We start from the raw sequence: 18,490 nt of genomic DNA on the forward strand, positions 1-18,490 counted from the left end.
CCATGCTGTACATCTCTATGACTTTAATACATAGACAACTCGTCCATGCCAACCATAGAACTTTTTCATAGAATCCCTACATTTATTCCTGATGAGTACACCTAACCTACACATGTCTGAACAGTGTGGACAATTTAGTTTGGCCAATTCACCAACTGTGCATCTTTGGACTGTGGGAAGAAACCGGAGCAAACCAAAACAGACACAGTGAGAATGTGCAAACTCCACACTGACAGTTGCCCGAGGCCTGAATTGAACCTTGGTCCATGGCACTGTGAGGCAGCAGTGTTAAACACTGAGTGACAAAGCCACTCAACAGATATCCCATATCTAGTCCCATTTGCCTGCACTTGACCTATATTCCTCTAAACCTTTTCTATTCATATGCCTTTTAAATTTTGTAATTGTACCAGCCTTCACCACTGGCAGCTCATTCCATACACACACCACCCTTTGCATGAAAAGATTGCCCCTTTGGTCCCTTTTAAATTTTCCCCCTCTCACCCTCAACCTACGCTCTCTAGTTCTGGACTCCCCAACCCTAGAACAAAGTCTATTCATTCAGTCTATGTCCCTCGTGGTTTTATAAGCCTCTATAAGGTCACCCTTCAGCTTCCGGCCCTCCAGGGAAAACAGCCCCAACCTATTCAGCCTCTCCCTGTAGCTCAAATTCTCCAATTCTGGCAATATCTTTGTAAATCTTTTCTGAACCCTTTCAAGTTTCACAACATCCTTCTGATAGGAAGGAGACCATAATTGCATGCAATATTCCAAAAGTGACCTAACCAATGTCCTGTACAGTTGCAGGATGACCTCCCAACTCCTATTCTCAATGCTGTGACGAATAAAGGAAAGCATACCAAACACCTTCTTCGCTATCCTATCTACCTGCGACTTCACTTTCAAGGAACTATGAATCTGCACTCCAAGGTCTCTCTGTTCAGCAACACTCCTCATCTGCAAGAATACAGAAGATTCTCATGAAGCCAACCTGATGCTCTTGTGGCTGTCCAACTATCGAGATGTTTCTGAATCTGGAAATAGACTGAAATGATTCCCGCCAGGAGATAGGGACACCCACTTCAAATTTGACAGGTAGTGCCCAGCAACAACCCAACCAATGAAGTCCAACAACACTTCAGTGAAATGCTGTAAAGCCATCAGATATATGATTAAACAAGCCAACTATATGCGTGGTTGGCTAGCGAAATCTGGAGGTGGCCCAGTTCAAAGCAGTGAGGCACTCTCCAATGGCCATGGTGTAGTGCATTCTGTACAACATTGTGCAACAGTGGGAGATGAATCTACAAGGGGAGCAGTATCCAGAGTGTTGACCATCTACGGATGCTTGTGAAGAAGACAATGAAAAATAACCGAGCTATGGCAATGCAGGGAGCTCTGAATACAGCAAGGTAACAGCAAGCCTACTGTTACTGCTATTTCTGCCCATGCCATTGACACAGAGTATTCCTGCAAGTAGCCAACAATCTGTTTCACACCTCTGTGAACCAGAAACTCACAAGGCAATACCAGTCCTTTCCTTCATCAACCACACCTCATAGTCTCCTTCATTGACCCCTGTAGTGACTGTAATGAGGTCAGCCAGATGGACCTCATAGAACATGAGTTCCCTGATTGGGGACATGAATCTGTTCCAGTCAGGGAGCCCTGGCTGACAGATAACCACAAGAATGTCAGAGGTTCTGTTCACTTTGACAGCTGGCTCTGAGGGAGTTTGACAGTGTTAAGTACAGTGCATGTGTAAGTAAAGGATGACTTATTGATGGGATACTGGCCCCTGGAGTTATTTCAGTGGCAATAGAAAAAAATACACTCCTGAATAAATTTGTTTGCAATTGTTGTCTTCAAATTAGGTGAGCATTTCCAGCATCGTGAAGTTATTTGAGAAGCCTGACTCATTTTATCCTGTCATTGAAGACTGGACCCAGTATGTGGAAAAAATGAAGTGTGGCAGATGAAAAGCAACAAGTAATTCTCCTGACAGTGTGTGGACCCGTAGCTTTTTCAGTTATTAGGACCCTACCTTTCCCGAGGCACCAGATGCTACAATCTTTCATGAGGTGACTGTTAAGGAATATATTCCAATCCTCAGCCTCCTCTAATTCTGAGACACAATCGGCTTTTCTCAGCAGTTTGAGAACCAGGGAAATCTGTGCCATTATTTGTGACGAGGTTAAGATGACTTTCAGAGGCATATAACTTTAGTTTAACCCTTAATGAGATGATGAGAAACCATTAGGTATTTGGGATTAACGATGTAACCATGAAAAGGGCCCCCTAGCTGAAGCCCAACTAGACTTCAAACAGACATTACAACTGGCTTTGTCATTAGAAAATGTGGCTACTGGATCATATGAGTTATGGAGTATTCTGATGGAAGTGGATACCCTCCCCAGTCCAACTGAACTCTGGGGACACCACTTAAGTGAAAGTAATTGTATAGTCTCACTCAGGACAAATCCTAAACAGAAGGACTCTATGTTAGCCCATAAGAAAAATGCAAAACAAAGCCAAGCCTTGGCTAAACCATTCACATTTTCTTCAGAATCCAGGCTGACAAGTCATTGTAGTTGCTGCCAATATGCCAACTCAAGTCAGCAAAAGAGTTTGTCTGGCCCTGAACTGAGTAAGAGAACTCATAGGATAGTATTCAGGACAGTGCACACCCTGGAAAGCCCACCTGTATCTGGCTTGGAACCGTTAAATTGCATAGGAACATCCAAATCAAAACCAATCAAAATAAACATAAATGGTCACCAGGTTCAAATGGAGGTTGATACCTGCACAGCTATATCATTGTTTGCAGAACTAATCTTCAAGTTTATTCACTTGGATTCCAACTATCAAGTTTGTATAAAACCTTGGTTAGACTGAGAACCTATAACAGGGAATCTTTACAGACTATGGGTACAACTTTGGATCTGGTCTCCTATGAGGAGCAGCTGGTTAAGTATTGACCAATTGTAGTAACAGGCACAGGCCCAAGCCTGATGGGGTAGACCTGGTTGAGAAAGATTCACCTTGATCGGCTCAGCACTTTTGATTCGGAAATGGCTGCCTCAGTGACATCCTAATTAAATACTCGGAAGTTTTTCAGGCAAGTCTAGGGACTATCAAAGGAGTCAAGGCCACTTTACATGTACAGGAAGGATAGAAAGGGAGGCAAGAGAGGAGGTGGGGGTGGCATTTTTGAAAAGGGATAGTATTACAGCTGTGCTAAGGGAGGATATTCCCGGAAATACATCCAGGGATGTTATTTGGGTGGAACTGAGAAATAAGAAATGGATGATAACCTTATTGGGATTGTATTATAGACCCCCTAATAGTCAGAGGGAAATTGAGAAACAAATTTGTAAGGAGATCTCAGCTATCTGTAAGAATAATAGGGTGGTTATGGTACGGGATTTTAACTTTCCAAACATTGACTGGGACTGCCATTGTGTTAAGGGTTTAGATCGGGCGGCACGGTGGCACAGTGGTTAGCACTGCTGCCTCACAGCGCCAGAGACCCGGGTTCAATTCCCGCCTCAGGCGACTGACTGTGTGGAGTTTGCACGTTGTCCCCGTGTCTGCGTGGGTTTCCTCCGGGTGCTCCGGTTTCCTCCCACAGTCCAAAGATGTGCAGGTAAGGTGAATTGGCCATGCTAAATTGCCCGCAGTATTAGGTTAGGGGTATGGGTGGGTTGCGCTTCGGCAGGTCGGTGTGGACTTGTTGGGCCGAAGGGCCTGTTTCCACACTGTAGTGTAATGTAATGTAATAAATTTGTTAAGTGTGTACAAGACAATTTTCTGACTCAGTATGTGGATGTACCTACTAAAGAAGCTGCAAAACTTGACCTACTCTTGGGAAATAAGGCAGGGCAGGTGACTGAGGTGATAGTGGGTGAGCACTTTGAGGCTAGCGACCATAATTCTATTAGACTTAAAATAATGATGGAAAAAAATAAACCAGATCAAAAAGTTGAAGTTCTAAATTGGAGGAAGGCCAATTTTGACAGTATTAGGCAAGAACTTTCAAAAGCTGATTGGGGACAGGTGTTTGCAGGTAAAGGGACGGCTGGAAAATGGAAATCCTTCAGAAATGAGATAACGAGAATCCAGAGAAAGTATTTTCCTGTCAGGGTGAAAGGAAAGGCTGATAGGTATAGGGAACATGGATGACTAAAGAAATTGAGGGTTTGGTTAAGAAAAAGAAGGAAGTATATGTAAGGTATTTACATAAGGTAAGGATAGATTGAGTGAATCCTTAAAAGAGTATAAAGGAAGTAGGAGTATACTTAAGAAGGAAATCAGGAGGGCAAAAAGGGGACATGAGATAACTTTGACAAATAGAATTAAGGAGAATCCAAAGAGTTTTTACAAATACATTAAGGAAAAAAGGGTAACCAGGGAGAGAATAGGCGCCCTCAAAGATCAGCAAGGCAGCCTTTGTGTGGAGCCGCAGAAAATGGGGGAGATATTACATGAGTATTTTGCATCAGTATTTACTGTGGAAAAGGATATGGAAGATATAGACTGTAGGGAAATAGATAGTGACATCTTGCAATATGTCCATATTACAGAGGAGGAAGTGCTGAATGTCTTGAAACGGGTAAAGGTGGATAAATCCCCAGAACTTGATCAGCTGTACCCTCGAACTCTGTGGGAAGCTAGAGAAGTGATTGTGGGGCCTCTTGCTGAGATATTTGTATCATTGATAGTCACAGGTGAGGTGCCGGAAGACTGGAGGTTGGCTAATGTGGTGCCACTGTTTAAGAAGGGTGGTAAGGAGAAGCCAGGGAACTATAGACCAGTGAGTCTGACGTCGGTGCTGGGCAAGTTGTCAGACGGAATCCTGAGAGACAGGATGTACATGTATTTAGAAAGACAAGGACTGATTAGGGATAGTCAACATGGCTTTGTGCATGGGAAATCATGTCTCACAAACTTGATTGAGTTTTTTGAGGAAGTAACAAAGAGGATTGATAGGGGAAGAGTGGTAAATGTGATCTCTATGGATTTCAGTAAGGCATTCTACAAGGTTTCCCATGGGAGACTGATTAGCAAGGTTAGATCTCACGGAACACAGGGAGAACGGTGGCACGGTGGCACAGTGGTTAGCACTGCTGCCTCACAGCGCCAGAGACCCGGGTTCAATTCCCGCCTCAGGTGACTGACTGTGTGGAGTTTGCACATTCTCCCCGTGTCTGCGTGGGTTTCCTCCGGGTGCTCCGGTTTCCTCCCACAGTCCAAAGATGTGCAGGTCAGGTGAATTGGCCATGCTAAATTGCCCATAGTGTTAGGTAAGGGGTAGATGTAGGAGTATGGGTGGGTTGCGCTTCGGCGGGTCGGTGTGGACTTGTTGGGCCGAAGGGCCTGTTTCCACACTGTAAGTAATCTAATCTAATCTAATCTAATCTAACTAACCATTTGGATACAGAACTGACTCAAAGGTAGAAGACAGAGGTTGGTGGTGGAGAGTTGTTTTTCAGACTGGAGGCCTGTGACCAGTGGAGTGCCACAAGGATCGGTGCTGGGCCCTCTACCTTTGGTCATTTACATAAATGATTTGGATGCGAGCATAAGAGGTACAGTTAGTAAGTTTGCAGACGACACCAAAATTGGAGGTGTTAGTGGACAGCAAAGAAGGTTACCTCAGATTACAACAGGATCTGGACCAGATGGGCCAATGAGCTGAGAACTTGCAAAAAAGAGCTTAATTTCGATAAATGTGTGGTGCTGCATTTTGGGAAAGCAAATCTTAGCAGGACTTATACATTTAATGGTAAGGTCCTAGGGAGTGTTGCTGAACAAAGAGACCTTGGAGTGCAGGTTCATAGCTCCTTGAAAGTGGAATCACAGGTAGATAGGATAGTGAAGGCGGCGTTTGGTATATTTTCCTTTATTGGTCAGAGTATTGAGTACAGGAGTTGGGAGGTCATGTTGCGGCTGTACAGGACACTGGCTAGACCACTGTTGGAATATTGCGTGCAATTCTGGTCTCCTTCCTACCGGAAAGATGTTGTGAAACTTGAAAGGGTTCAGAAATGATTTATAAGGATGTTGCCAGGGTTGGAGGACTTGAGCTATAGGGAGAGACTGAACAGGCTGGGGCTTATTTTCCAGGAGCGTTGGAGGCTGAGGGGTGACCTTATAGAGGTTACAAAATTATGAGGGGCATGGATAGGATAAATAGGCAAAGTCTTTTCCCTGGGGTCAGGGAGTCCAGAACTAGAGGCCATAGGTTATGTGTGAGAGGGGAAAGATATAAAGGAGACCTAAGGGGCAACTTTTTCATGTGGAGGGTGGTACGTGTATGGAATGAGCTGCCAGAGGAAGTGGTGGAGGCTGGTACAATTGCAATCCGAGTCATTTGGATAGGTATATGAATAGGAAGGGTTTGGAGGGATATGGGCCGGGTGCTGGCAGGTAGGACTAGATTGGGTTGGGATATCTGGTCGGCATGGACGGTTTGGACTGAAGGGTTTGTTTCCGTGCTGTACATCTCCGTGACTCTATGACTTTATGACCAGGAAGCAATTCCATGATTCTGCAAGGCCTGTCCAGTGCTATTTGCCTCCTGGGCAGAAATCAGGAAGCTGGAAAGCAAAGGAATCATCAAACCAGTTCAGTTTGTGGAATGGGCAGCACCGATGGCGAAGCCTGAATTTTCAGTTGGCTTCTGTGTGGATTTTAAACAAACAGTAAACAGCTTCTTGCAGCGGGATAAAAACCCAAATCCAATCTCTCACATAAAGGACCTATATGCAAAGCTGGCGGGGGGGTTGGGGTGGGGATGGGGTTGAGGGTGGGGGAGGGGTGGGGGGTCGATGATAATATAATAACAGGGAAGACTGATAAATAACACTTAAAGAAGTTGGACATAGTCCTTAGACATTTCTCCAAGACAGTCATACACCTTAGGCACCCCAAGTGACCTAATAGGGCAACAGAGTTGACAAATCCATGTCAGACCTGTTAGTAGATAAAGTGAGGGCAATCAAAGGTGCACTGGCTCCTACATCTGTACCAGAGCTTCGGCTTTTCCTTTGATTGATGAATTATTATGAAAAGTTCAGACGTGACCTGACATCTATCCTGGTACCCTTACATTTGCTTTTGATAATCTTGGAAAAGGTTGCGTAGCCAAGAGGTAGACTTTAGGGAAGTGAAGAAGCACCTACTGTCGTCTAAGGTGTTGGCCCACTATGATCCCAAGCAAGATCTGGTGCTGATATGCAATGCCTCCCCCGACAGTATCAGAGTAGTGTTGGCTCACAGATGGCCCAATGGAGAAAAATGAGGTAAAACTGCAAATCCTCTTGCAAGGATACCTGCCTTGAAGAAGTTTTCCTCCTCTCTCTACAAGAATCTCAGGGAAACCCTCTCCCACTGCAACTCCCAGGTCATTTCCTCTGCCCTGAAACTCTTCAACCATGTTGTGAAACAAACTCGGTACCCTCATTTCCCCTTCCCCCACCTCATCCTAGTTTCAAACTTCCAGCTCAGCACTGTCCCCATGACTTGTCCGGACTTGTCCGACCTGCCTAGCTCCTTTTCCACCTATCTACTCCACCCTCTCCTGCCTGACCTATCACCTTCATCTCCTCCCACACTCACCCATTGTACTCTATGCTACTCTCTCCCCACCCCCACCCTCCTCTAGCTTATCTCTCCACGCTTCAGGCTCACTGCCTTTATTCCTGGTGAAGAGCCATTTCAAAGCTCCCTGGATGCTGCCTGAACTGCTGTGCTCTTCCAGCACCACTAATCCAGACAATGGAGAAGAATGCCCAACTGCGTTTGTGTTTTGGAGTTTGGCTGATGTAGAGTGCAAATACATCCAGATAGTGAAGGAAAGCTTGGAGGTCATCTTTGGTGTGAGAAAGATCTACCTTTAAGAACGTGAATTTGTAATAGTAACAGACTGCTAGGGATACTCAAAGAGGAAATTGCCATACTGCCCATAGTTTCTGGGTGAATTCAGAAGTGACATCTCATTCTAAGTGTGCACAATTACAAGTTGAAACACCTTTCGAGAGTCCAAGTAGCAAACATGGATTCCTTGAGCAGCCTCTTGCTGGCAGATCCCCCACCAGGGGAGCCGCCACTGGGAGAGTCTGTTCTGGTTTTAAACTTGCTGCACATCATTTTGGTCACCGCTAACAATATCAGACTGTGGACGCAAAAAAGATTTAGTCCTGGCACTCACAGTGGTTGGATGTGCATGGAGTTTATTCGGCTAACACAAGGATGGTGATAGAAATGCTGCACGTATTGCAATTTCTCAGAATGCTGGAGCTGTTGGTCACAGACAACAGGCCATTATTTACCTGCAGGAAATTTGAGTATTTCCTAAAATCAAATGTTATTCAGCATAAAAGGACAGCTTCATACCCATCCATCGTCCAATGGTCTGACAGAAAGGTCAGTCCAAACTTTGAAGGCAGGCTTAAAGAAACAACTGACCATTTCACTCAAAACCAAACTGTCATAGCTCCTATTTCTTGATTGGACATCCCTCATGCACTCTGCAGAGTTGCTAATGGGGAGAAGACTCTACAAGAGGTTAAATCTGTTCTTCCAGGATCTGGGATGATGGTGAAATGGCACCAGGAATGCCAATGCCAGATGCAATCTCCTCTAAGGAAGAGAGACAGTTTACTTCAGGGAATGAAATTTGGTGCCAAAACCCTGGAAGTGGCCCGACATAGGCAAAAGTCACAGTCAACATGAGGTCAGACCCATGATGTACAAAGTTTCAGTAGGTGAGGTGGTCCACATGAAAGCTGCAAATTCATGAACAGGGCAGGAGCAAAACATACCTGGCCCCTCAGAGTAGACAGAAAGGCTGTTGAAACCTGTGGGTTCTCCCCTTCCATCTCGCGGTGAAGAAACCTCGGAGCCTGAGATGGACATGGTGAATGTCACAGACTTGATGCCTTTACCACCTGAAGAAGAGGATGAGTTTCTTCCGAGATGTTCTGGGCACAAGACCGTCAGTCCAGTACACGCCACCCGTACCTGAGGCTGAGTCGGAGAAATGGGACCCAGTGGGAAAGTGCCCCAGGAGATGCTACAGGAGAAGGAACAGGCCTACGGGACTTAGGAGGGGAGGGATTTAGTGATTGTAATGAGGTCAATCGGTGGACCTCATAGAAAATGAATTCCCTGCTTGGGAACTCAATAATCTGCTCCAATCAGGGAGCCCTGGCTGACAGATATAAACAAGACTGTCAAATGTTCTGTTCACTCAGAGCTGGCTTTGAGGAAGCTGGACCAGTTTCAAATAAAGTACACATGTAAGTAAAGCTGATTGGATACCAGCCTTTAGGGAGTTATTTCAACACCAACTCCAATTACTTGGGCAAAGGGATGATAGGAGAAAGTGAGGACTGCAGATGCTGGCGATCAGAGCTGAAAATGTATTGCTGGAAAAGCACAGCAGGTCAGGCAGCATCCAAGGAGCAGGAGAATCGACGTTTCGGGCATGAGCCCTTCTTCAGGAATGAGGAAAGTTCCTCATAGGGATGATATCCAGTTTACTTCTCCAGGTACAGTACAATTCGTGACTGCTGCTCTCCTGGGTGTTGCTGACACTGAGAGCTCCCAGCTTATCAATTCGCCAACTGACACTCATCCATTAAAGGCTTGAGAACCCTAATTATAGGTCATTAGTTCATTAGCTGTCTGATGGCCTCCGTCACCCCAGTAAGACCCAGGCCCTTGTCATAATGCCATGCAACATCACCCAACATAGATTTGAGGCGAATTCCTCCATTTGCTGAAATTGTAATTGTTTTGCTTGAAAACTTCATCACTACATTGCAAATTCACTGCTGCTGCTTAGTAATATTCTTTTTTCTTGCTAGTCTCCAGGGTGCGTTCCGTATCCATTAACCAGAACTTGAAGAAAGAGGTGCCCTCCAATGCAGACTCTCTGCTGTTCTCTCAGTCTGCACCATCTGCTCTTACTCATTTATGAAGTCTGAGTCACCAGGTGAAAACCCAAGTATCCATCTAACTGGTCCCATCAAGCTACTATTATATAGGAGTTGATGCAAGGCAAGGATGAGTCAGATGATGATCCACCTCCAGAAGGAACTGGCTCGTCTGAGGATTCATCGTCTACAAAATGCGTAAGCTATCACTGCAAGCATGAAGGTTTCTTCCTCCTATAGCTACAGAAGCGTATCTCCAGTTACTCACAGCCCAACAAATGCATCAAGCGAGTAGTCATTCAAGTGGGCGCATCCTTCAAGCATTCTGAATCCATTGTCATATCCTGTCTTCACTTGCTTCCAACTCCAAAGGCTACTTTGGATTGGCGCTCGTATTTAAAGGAGATGAAAGGGTCTCATACGGATTTACATCATGCTGGCTGACATGAATTCCCAATTGAAAAATCATAAAGAATTGGCAGTTTTAGAAACCCACTATCAGTTGTGCTGCATCTGCTTACATATTTCCCTCTTGGGAATGGACTCCCCATTTCCAACAAGGTTTCTTCTTGACTTTTGGAGCTTAATATCGTTGCAATAAAATCAATATGACTAATGAACAAAATCCAAAGCCTTAGCTGGAGCACTGAGTTCAAAAGTTCAACAATTGTGTTTCAGAGGAATTTATATTTGAGGCCTTGGACAGATCTGAGAACTTAATTTTAACTAAAAGTTAGCTTCTCCAATTTGAGGCGCTACTTATTGACTTCAGTGAATCCTGTTGATATTGCTTGTTGGTATTGTAATGGCTTTCATAGAATCATCAGTTGGCTTAAGTTCAGAAGCAGGCCATTCAGCCCATCATTTCTCCATTGATTGCCTGAATAAAGCAATTCATCACATGCCACTACCAACATTTTCTCTGCGGTCCGATGTATCTCCTTCCCAGATAATAATCCCTCTTAAATGTCTCAACTGAAACTGTCTGCACCACAATCTGAGGTAGTACATTCCAGATCCAAATCACTCTCTGCATGAAAAATTTTCTCCACGTGTCACCATTGATTCTTTTGCCAATTAGAAAATTGCCAATTTGCCAATTATCAGACTTTTGAATGGACCTCTTCGATGATAATATTGATCTCTGTTAGCCTAATGCACTTGTACAGTACGATCTGCCTGTAAGGCAAGTAAGACAACACTTTTCACTATACCTCAGTACACATGACAGTAATAAACCAAATCAAATTAAACTACCTTAAGGCTGTGCCCTATGGTTCTCAATTCTTCCACCAATTGGAACAGTTTCTCCATACTTACTTTGTCTCTCATAATTTGGAAAATCTTTATCAACTCTCCTCTCAACTTTCTCTTGTTCAAGGAGAATAGTACCAACTTCTCCTGTGTATGTCCATAACTGAAATTCCTCCTCTGTGGAATGATTCTTGAGAAGTTTTTGCGCACTCTCTAATTTGCATTTTTCTCTTAAAGTATAGCACCCAGAATGTCATTCATTACTGCAGCTGAAAGCAAACAATTGTTTTCTACAAGTTTTAGATAACTTCCTTGCATTTGTGCTCAATGCCCTTATCAATAAAGTTTAGGATACTGTGTACTTTATTAACCTTGCTCTCAACCTTTCCTGCTACTTTCATTGATTTACACACAGGGGCACCCTGAATTCTCCCATCTGTATTATCTTTAGAATTATACCTTTCTCATATAAACCTCACTGTGGTCTTTCTAACTATTTACTTCACATTTCACATTTTTATCTGCCACGTTCCAATCCATTCTACCAACCTGTCTATGTCCTTTCGAAATTTTATACTATCTGTTCCACTTTTCACAGTACCTCTAAACTTGTTTAACATCTACACTTGTAGAAATTGGGGCCTGCACATAACAGTGTAGGCAATAAATACATATCAGGAAGAGTCCTAACAATGAGACTCTATCATGGGTACTGCATGATCAACCTTCCTCCAGTCTAACAAAAAACATTCTCTGTTTCCTGTTACTTAATCAAATTTGAATTCATGTTGCTTCCGTCATATTTATTCCATAAGCTTACATTTTACTCATAGGTCTGCGATGCAGCAGATTATCAAATAGCATTTGATGTACATCACATCAATAGCATCACACTCATTAATCCCCACTCCATAATGACATTGTTGTGGCTGAGATTAGATTACCTACAGTGTGGAAACAGGCCCTTCGGCCCAACAAGTCCACACCGACCCTTCGAAGAGTAATCCACCCAGGCCCATTTCCTTCTTGACTAATGCACCTAACTCTATGGGCAATTTAGCATGGCCAATTCACCTGACCTGCACATCTTTGGACTGCGGGAGGAAACCAGAACGCCCAGAGGAAACCCACACAGAGCGAATGTGCAAACTCCACACAGACAGTCGCGCAAGGCTGGAATCAAACCTGGGACCCTGGTGCTGTGAGGCAACAGGGCTAACCACTGAGCCACCATGCCACCCAGATGGGAGGAGTGCATGTTCGTCCATTAGTTTCATAGGTGACAATATAAAAGTAATTGTTTTCCCCAGTTCTCCATATGGCTCATTGTATGAGAATATCAAATAAAAAGATCTATCAAATTGGTTTCTTTAAAAATACAACATTACTGATTTATTATAAAACAAAACCTATTCAGTAAATATGCAAAACCAACTAATGCACTCAATTTTTAATACAAAATGCAAATGTTTATCCCTCTAAGTAACCCAAAATGTAAGGATATAAAAATTGGATTTCATCTACAGAGATTCACTTTGTAAGAAACATTTTTTGCCAGTGATTGCTAGTTATTGAAGGGAAAAAGGAGAAAGTGTGGACTGTTCAGATGAATGCAATTCTGGCACACATATACGAGACATGTGCGTTTGTCTGTGAGATCTTGGCAGATGAAGCTTGCTGAAGATATACAGTATTGGTTAGTTTTCCAAACACTGTTTCAAGAGGACAATTAGATTTAAAATCAGATTCACTTTAAATGTGCTTCAAAACAGGATAGAGCTGAGCTGAATAATCAATTCCTCAGCAGACATGTCCCCCAAATAACATTGCAAGCAAAACACTGTTCAACAAGGTACTCACTTTCATACAGTCATAAAGCGCAGTGAGGTGACCTCAGTCAGGTTTGCCAATTAGGTAAAAACATGTAGTTTCCAAGAAATGCCTCATTAAAAAAAAGTTTCAACATGTTCCTTCATTGGCGTTTTAATAATTCTAGGTATTTCCACAGAACTTGAAATAAACCAGATTTTCCAGAATCCGTCAAAATAAATTAACATCATCAAATATTTCGAGCAAGCTAATTTGCCCTGAACAAATCTCTTCTGGCTTTTTTTAAAAGTAACCTATGTTTGTTCCAATCATCAATAATTTTACGCTGAATTCGCATTTTTAAACACTTCCCCACCATTAAGGTTAAACTGATTGGCTGAGAGTTGCTGGGCTTATCTTTGTACTACTTTTTGGAACATGGATATAATATTTACAATTTGTCAATACCTTGACATCTCCTCAGATTCTAAGGAAGCCTGGGAAAATTATTACTAGTGCCACCTCAATTTTCTCTCTCATCTCTTTCGATGCCATTGGGCATGTCTCATCTGATCTTGGTATATAACCAAGATTAAGTCCAGACAGCTTGTTCAAAACTTTCTCCTTATCACTTTAAATCCTTTTATATCTAAACTACTCCCTTTCATTTTATCCTATGCTGGAAGATTAACATGCAAAGTATACATACATCTCAATCACTTTTGGTACAAGTATGGTGATAATGGTGATGGTAAGATTTAAGAGTATCTGATAGGTACTGTTATCAATGTTTCAGTAACTAATCTGCATTCATAACTGCTACTTTGGATGGACTGAGCTAATATAATTGCAGCTTTATATCATAGTTCAATTGCAATAGTAATAATACTTTGTTCCTTTTATAGTCGTCAGGTTTCTGTATGACAAGGTGCCCGGCACATAGTTTTACCACACATATCACGTTCAATTTCTTGTATACTATGAATGAGAGATTACACATCTTTTGCTACATTCCATTGAAAAGTATCATTTCCTCATTATTTGAATGTACCAATTTATTTAGTATGTTTCATGGGTAATATGGTTTGTCATGTGTATCAGCAGCATTATCATACCTAATTTGCATAATTAACTTTTTTAGTCAGAACTGTAGTAATGGGAGGAGTGTTTTTCTCTTATTCATATATGGTCTGTTGGTGGTACTGGCTTGGCCAGCATTCATCGTTCACTTTGAATTGTCCTGGAAAAGCTGGTAGTCAGCTGCTTTCTTATACATGTAGTGTGGGTACACACATTGTGCTATTAGTAAGGGAGTTCCAGTCCAGTGATGTTGAAGGAATGGCACAATAGTTCTATCAAGATGGTGAGTAGCTTAAAGGATGACTTGTAGGTACCAACGGTCCCATTTACCTGCTGACTTTGTCCTTTGAGATGGTAGAGGTCCTATACTTGAAAGTTGCTGTTTAAGGAGCCTTGGTGAGTTGCTGCACTGCATCTTGTGGATGGTTTGCAAAGCTGACAATGTACATCAGTGGTTGGGGAATGGTGGATATTGAGGGTGTTAGATGGGTGCCAGTCAAGCAAACTGCTTACTCATGGATAGTAGAATGGGGAATATACTGAACCATTAGGATACAGATTGTAGTTAAATACAAATCTGCAACTGTAAATGGCCCAAGCCACTCATAGATGGTCAGATTTAAGCTATTAGATCAATTCTATTTAGTGCATTTCCACACAACATGATGGAAGAGCTCCTCAATGTGAAGGCAGGACATCACTTCCACAAGGACCATAAATTGGTCACTTCGACCAATATTATAAAAATGTATGAATCTGGAGTAAAAGACCATTCCACCCCTCAAGTCTCTGTCACCATCCAATAAGAGCAAAGCTGATCTGATTGTAACAAAAAAAAACACATTCCAGCCTACCCTGATCATTTTTCAACCCATTGTTTAAAAATAATCTTTCTACCTCTGTCTTAAAAATATTCAAGGAATCTGCTTCCACCATGTTTTCTGGGAAAGAGTTCCAACTTCTGTCAGCCTGCTGATAGGGAAAAAAAAACACTTCATCTATGTTTTAAATGGGAAGCCTCTGGTTTTTAATCTATGACCCTTAATTCTATATTCTCCAATGAGAAAAACAGTACTCTCCAAATCCATAATATCAAGATTCCTTAGGATGTTATACGTTTCAATCAAGTCACTTCTGATTCTTTTAAACTCCAGTAGATACAAGCCTGGCCTGTCCAACCTTTTCTGATAAAAGAACTTGCCTGTTCCACATATTACTCCAGTAAATTTTCTCTGAACTGCCTCCAACACACACACACTGGGTGTCCCTAATTTATGAATGTCCGACTTATGAACACTCGTACTAACAAACATAATCTCATATCGGGGTGAAATTTTAAACACCCACCATACAAGCATTTCCTGTACTTACAAATAGATTCCTTCTGTATTCCTGCATTGTGTTTTGGCTTGTGTGCAAATCAACTTGCGAACAGACTCCAGAACAGAGCCCACTCATACCCAGGGACCACCTGTACATGATTTTTATGTAAGCTGAGCAGTACTATGCATAATATGGTCTCACAAATGCCATGTATAATGAAGCATAGCCTCATTACTTTTGAATTCAATTTTCCCTATGGTAAATGATAACATTCAATTAACTTCTCACATTACCTGCTGTACCTGCAGACTAAACCTCTGTGATTCATGCAGTAGGACATGGATCCCTCTGTATCTCAAACCTCTGTAATCTATCTCTATTCAGGTAATGTTTTCTTTTTTAATTTTCTTGCCAAAATGGACAGCTTCATATTTTTAACTGCACCATCCCTGATTTTAAAAAAAATTAATTCAAGGGAAATGGACACCATCAGCCGGGCCAACATTTTTGCCCATCTCTAGTTACCCTTGAGAAGGTGGTGATGAACTGCCTTCTTGAAACCCAGCAGTCTATTTGAGATTGGTGCACCCAAAATGCCAATAGGAATGAAATTCCAGGATTTTGACCCAGCAACCCTGAAAGAATTGTGATACGTTTCCAAGCCAGAATGCTGAGGGGCTTGAAGGTGACTCAAGAGAATTTTGGAAAATTACATGATGTATCAACAATCTTATTAGCCACGTTTTCCTTTAGTTTCATACTACTTTCAACACTTCTTGTTTGACGGATGATGGGTCCGTCCCTTAGTTATTGGAATTATCTAATCCTTACATTCTGTAATATCCCCTTAAATATCAACCATTGTCACAGTGCTGGGAGCACTGAGCATAAAAATAGATGGATATGATATCAGGTATTGCAAGGTCAGACCTGCAACAGGTGCCAGCAGCTGCTGATGGTAAACATAATACTTGTGCTTCAAGCAAATGACCATGTCTAAAAGTCAAAAGGGAGCAGTTCTTAGTGGAGTCAAAGGGAATTGCCGTCATTCAGGGGTTACGGTCACACTCAGTCAAGCATCTCATCTGATTGCAGTCCAGAGGTTAGGCCATGGTCAGTCAGGCACTTCCCATCAGCATCAAGGGATCCACACTTTTGTTACTGAAGGGCTGGGCAGCTCAAGTACAACCAGTCCAGGAATCACACTTAGGTCATTTGGGAGACAATAGTCTTTGTGACAGTGGGCGACACGGTGGCATAGTGGTTAGCACTGCTGCCTCACAGTGCCAGAGACCCAGGTTCAATTCCTGCCTCAGGCGACTGACTCTGTGGAGTTTGCACATTCTCCCCGTGTCTACATGGGTTTCCTCCGGGTACTCTGGTTCCCTCCCACAGTCCAAAGATGTGCAGGACAGGTGAATTGGTTATGCTAAATTGCCCGTAGTGTTAGGTGAAGGGGTAAATGTAGGGGTGGGTTGTGCTTTGGCGGGTCGGTGTGGACTTGTTGGGCCAAAGGGCCTGTTTCCACACTGTAAGTAATCTTTGAGATGTTTTGTGCGCAGTGAGCGGGTTTCCTGCCAAGTTAATCTGAGGCTGGGTCAGTCCTGGAGGTTGGTTCAATAATGATCAGGAGACTTATCTGGAATGGTCAATGGAGTCTGGGAAAAGTGGGAAACTCAAGTCTGGGGATGGGGTTCTTTGGACTTGGTCACTGAGGAAATAGTAACAGTGATGGGGCAAAAGGATGAATTGTGGGATGAATGGCCTACTCCTGTTCCTATGTTCCTGTATTTCTAACTGTAGAAGGGTGTGATCTCATCGGAGGGAATTAGGAGCTCTTGGAGATGGTGTTCTTTCAGGTCAAACTCACTTTGACCTCTCGTGGGGAATGTGCATGACCAACAAGGTACTTGGAATTTGCAAAGCTAGGTAGGGACACTAACAGCTAAATGCAGGGACTCAACAGAGATGGCCTTTGAAGCTATAGGGATGGCAACAGAAAAGGGAAGATGAAAAATGGGGAAATCATCTTATGTTTCAGGTGGAGCCTTGAACTCACTCACAAGAACACAAATTTAGAAGCTTGCTACCTCAAATCAAAAGGCGGCAGTTTTACAACAAAACAGAATGGTTTACAATGTATGCAGAGTGGGCAGTAAATTTCTGCTTTTACCTTTAGGGGTGGAATGAGAGTTCTGGTATTTCAGTTGCTGTCCCAGACAATTGCAATAAATATAAATAGTGATTCAGTAATCCCACTCGTTTGGTTTTAATTTGTGCTTAATTGACAGATCATTCATTATTCATGAATGTACAATAAGAATTATGATCTCACTTGATCATTTCTTTTACATTGTGTGGCCTGATTGTCTCCTTGTTACCTTAGGAGAAATTGAGGACTGCAGATGCTGGAGATCAGTCAAAACGTGTGGCACTGGAAAAGCACAGCCGGTCAGGCAGCAAGTCGACGTTTTGAGCATAAGCTTCTCATCAGGAATGTGGGGGGTGCCCAAGAGGACTGAGAGGTAAATGAGAGGGGGGTGGACCTGGGGGTGAAGGTAGCTAAGAATGCAATAGATAGATGAAGGTGGTGCAGAGGGTGGAGCGAATCGGTGGGAATGAAAATTGACAGGTAGGAAGTTCAAGAGGATAGTACCGAGTTGGAGGGTTTTGCAGAACATTTCAGAAAACATCTCTGAGAAGTATGCACTAAACAACCCCACCACCCTGTGGCCGACCACTTCAACTCCCCTTCCCACTCTGCCAAGGACATGCAAGTCCTGGGCCTCCTCCACTGCCAAATCCCAGCCACCAATGACTGGAGGAAGAACACCTCATCTTCCGCCATGGGATCTTCCAACCACATGGAATCAATGACGATTTCACCAGCTTCCTCATCTCCCCTCCCCTCATCTTATTCCAGATCCAACCCTCCAACTCGGCATCGCCCTCTTGAACTGTCCTACTTGTCAACCTTCCTTCCCAATCATCCGCTCCACCACGACCTATCATTATCACCCCTCACCTTCATATCTACCTACCATATTTCTAGCTACTTTACCCTCAGGCCCACCCCCCTCCTG

At 43.1% G+C, this 18,490-nt stretch overlaps 1 long non-coding RNA gene across 1 annotated transcript; it reads left to right on the plus strand.

The window, feature by feature from the left end:
* The first annotated feature begins 1,634 nt into the window (after nucleotides 1–1,634).
* On the plus strand, nucleotides 1,635–10,855 carry LOC148149939 (uncharacterized). The gene is made up of 2 exons (XR_015757110.1): nucleotides 1,635–2,081; nucleotides 9,873–10,855. It is a non-coding gene; the product is annotated as an uncharacterized LOC148149939 (long non-coding RNA).
* The last annotated feature ends 7,635 nt before the right edge of the window (nucleotides 10,856–18,490 follow it).

This window comes from Chiloscyllium plagiosum, unplaced genomic scaffold, assembly GCF_037043375.1.
Source record: "Chiloscyllium plagiosum isolate Xiang-an unplaced genomic scaffold, Cpla_swu_hap1 HiC_scaffold_5, whole genome shotgun sequence".
NCBI classification, from domain to species: Eukaryota; Metazoa; Chordata; class Chondrichthyes; order Orectolobiformes; family Hemiscylliidae; genus Chiloscyllium; species Chiloscyllium plagiosum.